Source organism: Arachis hypogaea, chromosome 19 (genome assembly GCF_003086295.3).
Source record: "Arachis hypogaea cultivar Tifrunner chromosome 19, arahy.Tifrunner.gnm2.J5K5, whole genome shotgun sequence".
Classification (NCBI taxonomy): domain Eukaryota; kingdom Viridiplantae; phylum Streptophyta; class Magnoliopsida; order Fabales; family Fabaceae; genus Arachis; species Arachis hypogaea.
In genome coordinates, this window is record NC_092054.1 from 73,214,868 (window position 1) to 73,223,957 (window position 9,090).

The window sequence follows — 9,090 nt, forward strand, 5'->3', positions numbered from 1 at the left end:
TCTCCCTTCGGCAAGTGTACCGAAGTTGTCGTCAAGTAAAAAATCACAATAGAGTGAGGTCGAATCCCACAGGGATTGATTGATCAAGCAACTTTAATTAGAAGAATGTTCTAGTTGAGCGAATCCAGAATTTGGGTTGAAAGTTGCAGAAAATAAAATGGCGGGAATGTAAATAACAGAAAAGTAAATGCTAGAACTAAAGGACTGGAAGTAAATGACTGAAAATAAATTGCAGAATTGTAAATGGGAATGGGGGATTTGCTCATAAAAGTAAATCGCAGAAATTAAAGAGAATGGGTGAGATTAGAGATGGGGAGTTCATTGGGCTTAGGAGATGTTGCAATTCTCCGGATCAAGTTCATTTTCATCTCTTCCTGAATCAATGCACTCATTGATCTCCTTGGCAATCTTAAGTGATTGAATTACAATTCCTTGCAATTCAATCTCTCAAATCTTGATCAATAGCCAATTCCTTGGTCAATTGCTCATGAGAAGAGATGAAGTATGGTTTCTGATTATACCACATGCATTTCCCAAACCAAGTATTGAGAGGGTTACAGTCACATACCCATCCAAACCCAATTTGGTCCAGCATGAGAAAGCATTTCTAGCTTGATCTCTTCATTCCTCTTCCAAGGTTCAAAAGAGATCCAAGTTTGAATAGCTTCTCTTCCAAGATAACTACTCAATTGGATGAAGATCGAAAGCTTTCAAGTAAAATCAAGAGGAAAGATAGAAGAAGAACAATGAAAATTAGTATTGATCTATCAAATTACAACAGAGCTCCCTAACCCAATGAAAGGGGTTTAGTTGTTCATAGCTCTTGAAAATGAAAACAAAGATGGAGAATACATCCTAAAACTAGAAATTGCAAAGAAAGTAAAATACAGAGAGTGGTTCTTCAGCCTCCAGAACTCTTTTACAATTCAAAGCTACTCCTATATATACTACTCTTCTCAGCTTCTAGTTCACTCTTCAAGTTTTGGGCCTTTGGATCTTGAGTTTGAAGCAGTTTATTTCTTTATTTGGGCTTGGCTTTACTTGCAGATAGAAAGTGCGGAGTAGGCAGAGACTTAAGCTCAGGGCGTAAGGAGTGTTAATTATTTAGTGAAAGTCCAAGTTCGGGAACGTTAGTGACACTTAACATTGTCACTAACGTTCCAATGCACCCCTTTTGCCTTACGTTAAAACCCACGTTAACTAGGTTAACGTGGCTTTTAACGTTCTCTTGTCAATCTTCGAGAACGTTAGTGACACTAAACGTTGTCACTAACGTTCCAGTGTGCCCCTTCTTGCTTCATGTTAAAGCTCACGTTAACTAGGTTAACGTGGCTTCTAACGTGGCCTTTGCCATCCTTCGAGAACGTTAGTGACATTCAACATTGTCACTAACGTTCCAATGTGCCCCTAGGTCTCACGTTAGAGTCCACGTTAACTAGGTTAACGTGGCTTCTAACGTGGCCATCTTTTAGCCATCCCAACGTTAGTGACAATGTTGAGTGTCACTAACGTTGGCTCATCTTTCATTTCTCATCGTTAGCTTCCACGTTAACCAAGTAAACGTGGAAGTTAACGTGACTCTTGGGGGTTGTGTGGTTGCTTCAACGTTAGTGACAATGTTGAGTGTCACTAACGTTGTCGACAACTCTTCATTCTCTACGTTAGTTCCCACGTTAACCAAATTAACGTGGGAGTTAACGTGGTACTTAGCACCATAGGCCAACGTTAGTGACAATGTTGAGTGTCACTAACGTTGGCTTCTCTCCCTCCCCCTTAACGTTAGAGGCCACGTTAACTAGGTTAACGTGGCTTCTAACGTGGCCACTTATGAGTGATTGCCAACATTTGTGACAATGTTGAGTGTCACTAACGTTGGCTCAACTTCTTTTCTCCACGTTAGAGTTCACGTTAACTTGGTTAACGTGACTCTCTAACGTGGGCATTGATGGCTTTTTGAGAGTGTTATTGGCAATCACTTTTCTCGTTAATCTTTGCAAGTTACCTCCCCTTTTCTTGCTCCTTTTTGGTCCTGAAATCAAGCAACAAAGTGCATCAAAGCTCTAGTCCAAGTCATGAGTAATGCAACATAATATTTGTCACTAAACTTATGCAAAATCCTCATGAAATCATGTAAAATACACAATGTATGCTTGAATGAAGGCATAAGTGAATATTTACCCAAAACTAGCTTATTTCCTAAAGAAATGCATGAAACTAACCTAAAAACAGTAAAGAAAAGGTCAGTGAAACTGGCCAAAATGCCCTGGCATCACAACACCAAACTTAAAGCTTGCTTGTCCCTAAGCAAGTACTGGAACAAGAAAATGATGAATGGAATATCCAGAGGAATGAGCCATTCTTATGGAAGTCATATTACTGATTTTATGGTGGTTTCATGCATAGCAACTTAGGTTCATTCCATTACTGGCTTTCAGACCTTTATTCTGTCCTAAAACACCCACTTTGTTCATATCCCATGAGACTTTTATTCATTGATCCTTTTATTGTTATTACAAGGGTTGTTTGTGTTATTTAGGCTCGGTGCTCTGTAAGGGGGCAACTCTTTAAGATAAGCTTTTAGCCAACACTCCCGAACCAGTTGGTTGAAGGTGCTAGGTGTTGAGACACCCCTAAGGACTTACTCCCTCAAGCCTATCCCCCATACATACACACTACAGGCATTTAGTTTATTTATTTTCTTTTCTTGAGACCTTGGTGTCCAGCACCTCTTTGGGTTACTAAGTGTTCTGTAGTGAAGGTTACTCTTGATAGTGGACTTTCAGCTGATAATCCCGAGTTAGTTAACCCAAGTTACCAAGTGATAAGGCACCCCTAAGAGCTTATTCATCCAAGTAGATCCCTCACACAGGAGCACCACAGACACTTGCCTCAAGCTTAAAACCATTGATGCCTAGCCTTATTGCTTACTCTTTTTCTTTTGTTTTTCACTTGCATTGTTCTTTCCTTTTTCTCTTCTTAGGATCTTGTTATTAACTTAGTCTCATGAGTGTATCCAAAGCAAAGTATTCAGGATAGATAGTTGTCCTCCTAGCCTTGTGGTTGAACCAACTTAGCTAACTTATGACTACCCCAAAGATTCATGAATGCACTTCCACAATTTCAACTACACTCTGGTCTTTTACAACTATAATCCTTCTCTTCTTCAATTGATAAAAAGGGACAAGCTTGCAAGTAAATAAGGGAATGATGCAGTGACATTTAAACCAGAATTCATGGACCTATTCAGAAGGAAAACTTAAAAGACAGAATTTTAAAAAGAGTTCAACTGCAAGTAACTACAAATCAAAGGTGCAATTTGGACCTCCAACTTTCAACAATTCTAAGTACAATGGAATCAGGTAACAATACAACCTTCGGGTGATGATCTCTGGTCCCCATCTCTCTTTGTCATCTTCCTAGTTTTTATTGCCTCGCTTCTTTGGGTGAAGGTGCACCATTTCCTTATAAGATTCCTACAAGGTCACTGGAAGTTGCTTGTTCCCAAAGCACTTGAGACATAGTTAGCTTATATGCATGCTTGTGCCTCTTGAACTCAGTTTGGTGTGTGAACACCAAACTTAGTTCTTTGCCCAGTGCACAATATTGCATATATGCAGAGACCCTCATATCTTGTTATCAACAAAGCAATGATCACCTATAGTCTAACTATGCCTAAGTGGTTTCTCTTGGTTGGATGGAGCTAGCAATGTTCTTTTGGGAGTGGGGTGTAATTCTAACCAATGTTCTTTAGTGGAACACCAAACTTAGAATTACACCATCACTCTTGGATTGTTCTGGTGTGGAACACCAAACTTAGCTCCTTTCAATACAGGGGAAACCACTTGTGACTTTATTGAAATAAGGATGAAATTGAAACTACCTAAGGTTGGGTTGTCTCCCAACAGAGCGCTCTTTTATCGTCGCTAGCTCGACGAGTTCTTAATTATTTGAGATGGTGCTTTACTCTGGGGTCTTCCCCCATGTTGCCCAGATAATGCTTGAGTCTTTGTCCATTCACTGTAAAAGTCCTCTTGGAACCTTCATCCGTGATTTCGATATGGCCATATGGTGATACTTTTGTAACCAAGAAAGGTCTGGACCACCTTGACTTGAGTTTCCCTGGGAACAGCCTTAATTTAGAATTGTAAAGGAGTACTTGCTGCCCTTTTTTGAAACTCCTGGGTGCCAGGTGCATGTCATGTTTTCTTTTTGCCTTCTCTTTATACATCTTATTGTTTTCATAGGCTTGTGACCTGAATTCCTCCATCTCTTGCAGCTGCAAGGTTCTTTTTGCACCAGCAGCAATGCTGTCAAAATTTAGTATCTTGATAGCCCAAAGAGCTTTATGTTCCAGCTCCAGTGGTAAATGACAAGCTTTCCCATAGACTAATTGATATGGAGACATTCCAAGTGGGGTTTTGAATGCTGTTCTGTATGCCCACAGAGCATCATCCAACTTCTTCGACCAATCCTTTCTAGATGCGCCCACAGTCTTTTCCAGGATCCTCTTCAGCTCTCTGTTGGATATCTCAGTTTGCCCACTTGTTTGAGGATGGTAAGGTGTGGCTACTTTGTGTTTTACCCCATATTGTAAGAGGAGAGCTTCTAGTGGCTTGTTACAAAAGTGGCTCCCTCCATCACTGATGAGGGCTCTTGGGACTCCAAACCGACTAAAGATATTCTTCCTGAGGAAGTTCATGACTACCTTGTTATCATTAGTTGGGGTTGCAATAGCCTCTACCCACTTGGAAACATAATCGTTTGCTACCAGGATGTAATTATTTGCATATGAGGTTGGGAATGGTCCCATGAAATCAATTCCCCACACATCAAACAGTTCAAGTTCCAAGATGAAATTTTGTGGCATGGTGTTTCTTTTGGGCAGGTTTTCAGATTCTTTGGCATTCATTGCAACTTTTTACTAGCTCTTTGGCATCCTTGAAAAGAGTGGGCCAAAAGAATCCGCTTTGTAACACCTTTGCTGCAGTTCTGTCCCCTCCAAAGTGCCCGCCATAGCATGAACCGTGGCAGTTCCACAGGACTTCTCTCCCTTCCTCTTCTGAGACACATCTTCTAAGAATTCCATCTGAACATTTCTTGAAGAGATATGGCTCGTCCCAGACAAAGTATTTTGCATCATTCATGAGCTTCCTCTTTTGATGTTTATTGATCCCTGGTGGTAATGCTCCAGTTGCCTTGAAATTTGCAATATCTGCGAACCATGGTGCTTTATGAACTGTCATCAACTGCTCATCAGGGAAGAGCTCGTTAACACTTGTATCATTTTCTCCACCTTGATCATGAGGGATTCTATATAAGTGATCTGCCACCTTATTCTCCACTCCTTTCTTGTCTCTGATTTCAATATCGAATTCCTGCAACAGTAAGATCCACCTTATTAGTCTTGGCTTTGATTCATGCTTGGCAAACAAATATTTAAGTGCTGTGTGATCTGTAAAAACAATCACTTTAGCACCAATGAGGTATGATCTAAATTTGTCAAATACAAAAACTATTGCTAGCAACTCCTTTTCAGTAGTGGTATAATTCTTTTGAGTTTCATTAAGGACTTTGCTAGCATAGTATATCACACGAACTAGATTATCTTTGCTTTGTCCTAACACTGCCCCAACCGCAAAATCAGATGCATCGCACATCAATTCAAATGGTAGATTCCAATCAGGTGGGGAGATGATAGGAGCAGAGGATAACCTCATTTTCAAATGTGCAAATGCTAGCATGCATGTTTCATCAAAGATGAATGGTGTATCAGATACAAGGAGATTGCTTAAGGGCTTGGCTATCTTTGAAAAATCTTTAATGAACCTTCTGTAAAAACCAGCATGCCCTAAAAAACTTCTAATTGCCTTGACATCACTGGGTGGGGGTAGTTTTTCAATAAGTTCTACTTTAGCTCTATCAACCTCAATGCCTTGGTGAGAGACCTTGTGACCAAGGACTATTCCTCCTGTCACCATGAAGTGGCATTTTTCCCAGTTCAAGACCAAATTGGTCTCTTGGCATCTTTTCAATACCAAGGCGAGGTGATGTAGGCAACTAGGAAAAGAATCTTCGAATACCGAGAAATCATCCATAAAAACTTCAATAAATTTTTCTATCATATCTGAAAAGATAGAAAGCATGCAGCGTTGGAAAGTTGCAGGGGCATTACATAATCCAAATGGCATGCGCCTATAGGCAAACACTCCATACGGATAGGTAAATGAGGTTTTCTCTTGGTCTCTTGGATCAACCACTATTTGGTTATATCCTGAATAACCGTCGAGAAAACAATAATATGCGTGCCTGCAAGTCTTTCCAACATCTGATCTATGAATGGAAGGGGAAAATGGTCCTTTTGTGTAGCCTCATTGAGTTTCCTGTAGTCTATGCACATTCGCCATCCTGTGACGATCCTTGTAGGTATGAGCTCATTCTTCTCATTGGTAACTACAGTGATCCCTCCCTTCTTTGGCACAACATGTATGGGGCTAACCCAAGGGCTATCCGAAATTGGGTATATGACTCCTCCTTGACAAAGCTTCATAACCTCCTTCTGTACCACTTCCTTCATGATTGGGTTCAGCCTTCTTTGGGATTGAATGGATGGCTTGGCATCATCTTTCAACAGTATTTTATGCATGCATATGGCTGAACTGATTCCCTTCAAGTCAGCAAGTGTCCATCCAATGGCATCCTTATGCTCCCGCAGCACCTTGAGTAGCTCGTCCTCTTGATCTTGACTGAGGGATGAATTTATGATCACTGGGTAGTTTTCATTTTCTCCTACATATGCATATTTGAGAGTGGGTGGCAATGCTTTTAGTTCAAGTTTGGGTGCTTTTGATTTTTCGCTCCCTTCCTTTGGTGCATCTGGTATATGTGTTTCTGTTGTAGCTACCTCTTCACTTGATTCAGATTCTTCCTCCACCAATCTCTCGTTCTCTTCAGGTTTATCTTCTTCAATATTCTCCTGCACTTAATCCTTAAGTGCATCTAACCTCATGCATTCCCCTAATTGTTCCGGTGGATAACTCATGGCCTTGAACACATTGAATGTCATCTTTTCATTGTGTAATCTAAGGGTGAGGTCACCCTTTTGAACATCAATGACAACTCCAGCAGTGGCCAAAAAAATTGCTTCCCAAAATGATGGAGGTTTTGGCGTCTTCCTGCATGTCCAGCACCACAAAATCTGTTGGGAATATGAAATCTCCTACTTTTACTAGCAAATCCTCCACTATCCCGTGAGGGAATTTGAACGATCGGTCTGCCAGTTGTAGAGCCATTTTTGTTGGTTTAGCCTCCTCAATTTTCATCTTTCTCATCATAGCTACTGACATCAAATTGATGCTGGCCCCTAGGTCACAAAGAGCCTTTTCTACTGTGATTTCTCCTATAATGCAAGGGATCTGAAAACTCCCAGGATCCTTTAGTTTCTGAGGTAGTTTATGCTGAATGATAGCACTGCACTCGTCAGTTAGTATCACAGTCTCATTGTTCTTCCAGCTTCTCTTCTTAGTCATTAGCTCCTTCAAAACTTGGCATAAAGTGGCATTTGTTCTATGGCTTCAACAAATGGTATGTTGATTTGTAGCTTCTTGAAGATTTCCAAAATCTCAAGAACTGGTTGTCATATTCCTTTTTTTTCAATAGCTGGGGGTATGGAGCTCTTGAGACGTTGAGTTGGGGTATCTTTTTCTCTTTCTGCAAACTTGGCGTGGGGGTTGCATTCCATCTTGCTCCTCTTCCTTTTCAATTGAGCTTTCTTCTAGTGGTTTTTTGGGATGTTCCTTCAGTTCCTTCCCACTCCTAAGTGTGATAGCTTGACACTCCTCTCTTTTTCTTGAATGGGCATCATAGCAAAAATTGTGGTTCGGAAGCTGCTTAAAAAGATAGCTGATTTGTGTCTCCAGTTTGTGATGGCAGCATTTTGATTCTGCATGTTTGACTGCACTTCCTCTCTGAATGCTTTACTGTCTTGAATGTCTCTGCATATTCCTTCAATGAAGGTTTCAATCATAGAGAGCTTGTCATCAATTGATGAGTGATTCGGAGCAGATGTGCTGTTTTGGTTTTGATAAGTATGTGGAGAAGTGTTGTTGTGGGGGTGTTGAGATGTCCTCTGGGTGAATTGTTTGTGAGCTGCATTGTTGTTGGAGTTATAACGTCTCTGGTCTTGGTTTTGATCTTGCTCACTTCCCCACCCAAAGTTCGGGTGATTTCTCCATCCAGGGTTGTAAGTCTTGGAGTATGGATCATAGTTTTTCCTTGGTGAATTCCCAATGTAGTTGGCTTGCTCCTGACTCCCTTCTGCTTCTTGGTTTACTACTTCTTGTGTTGTTGATGAAGTGGAGACTGCTGCTACTTGGTTCATCTCCATCTTCTTGGTGAGGTCAGCCAGCTGCTGGGTAATGAGCTTGTTTTGGGCCAACAGAGCATCCACATTGTTTAGCTCCATCACTCCTCTTGTATTCCCTCTTTCGGAAGCATAGAAGTAGCCGTTTTCTGCTACTGTTTCAATAACATCTATGGCTTCCTCAATGGTCTTCTTCTTGTTCAAGGACCCTCCAGATGAATGGTCTACTGCCTTCTTTGACTCATAAGAGAGCCCTTCATAGAAAATGTGCTGCTGGACCCATTCGTTGAACATGTCAGGTGGACACCTCCTTGTTAAGTCTTTGAACCTCTCCATGCTTCATACAGAGTCTCACCATCCTATTGCCTGAAGGTTTGAACCTCAGCTCTCAGCCTATTGATTCGTTGAGGAGGGTAGAATCTTGCTAAGAATTTGTTCACCACATCCTCCCAAGTTGTCAAGCTCTCCCTTGGGAAGGATTCCAGCCACTTGGCTGCCTTGTCTCTGAGTGAGAAGGGAAATAAGAGCAATCTATAGGCGTCAGGATGAACACCATTAGATTTCACTGTGTCACATATTCTCAGGAAGGTGGTCAAATGTTGGTTGGGATCTTCTTGAACACCTCCTCCAAACGAACAATTGTTCTGAAAAAGGGTGATGAGCTGTGGTTTAAGTTCAAAGTTGTGGCATGGATTGTTGGTTTTTGGATGCTACTTCCACAATTTCCTGGT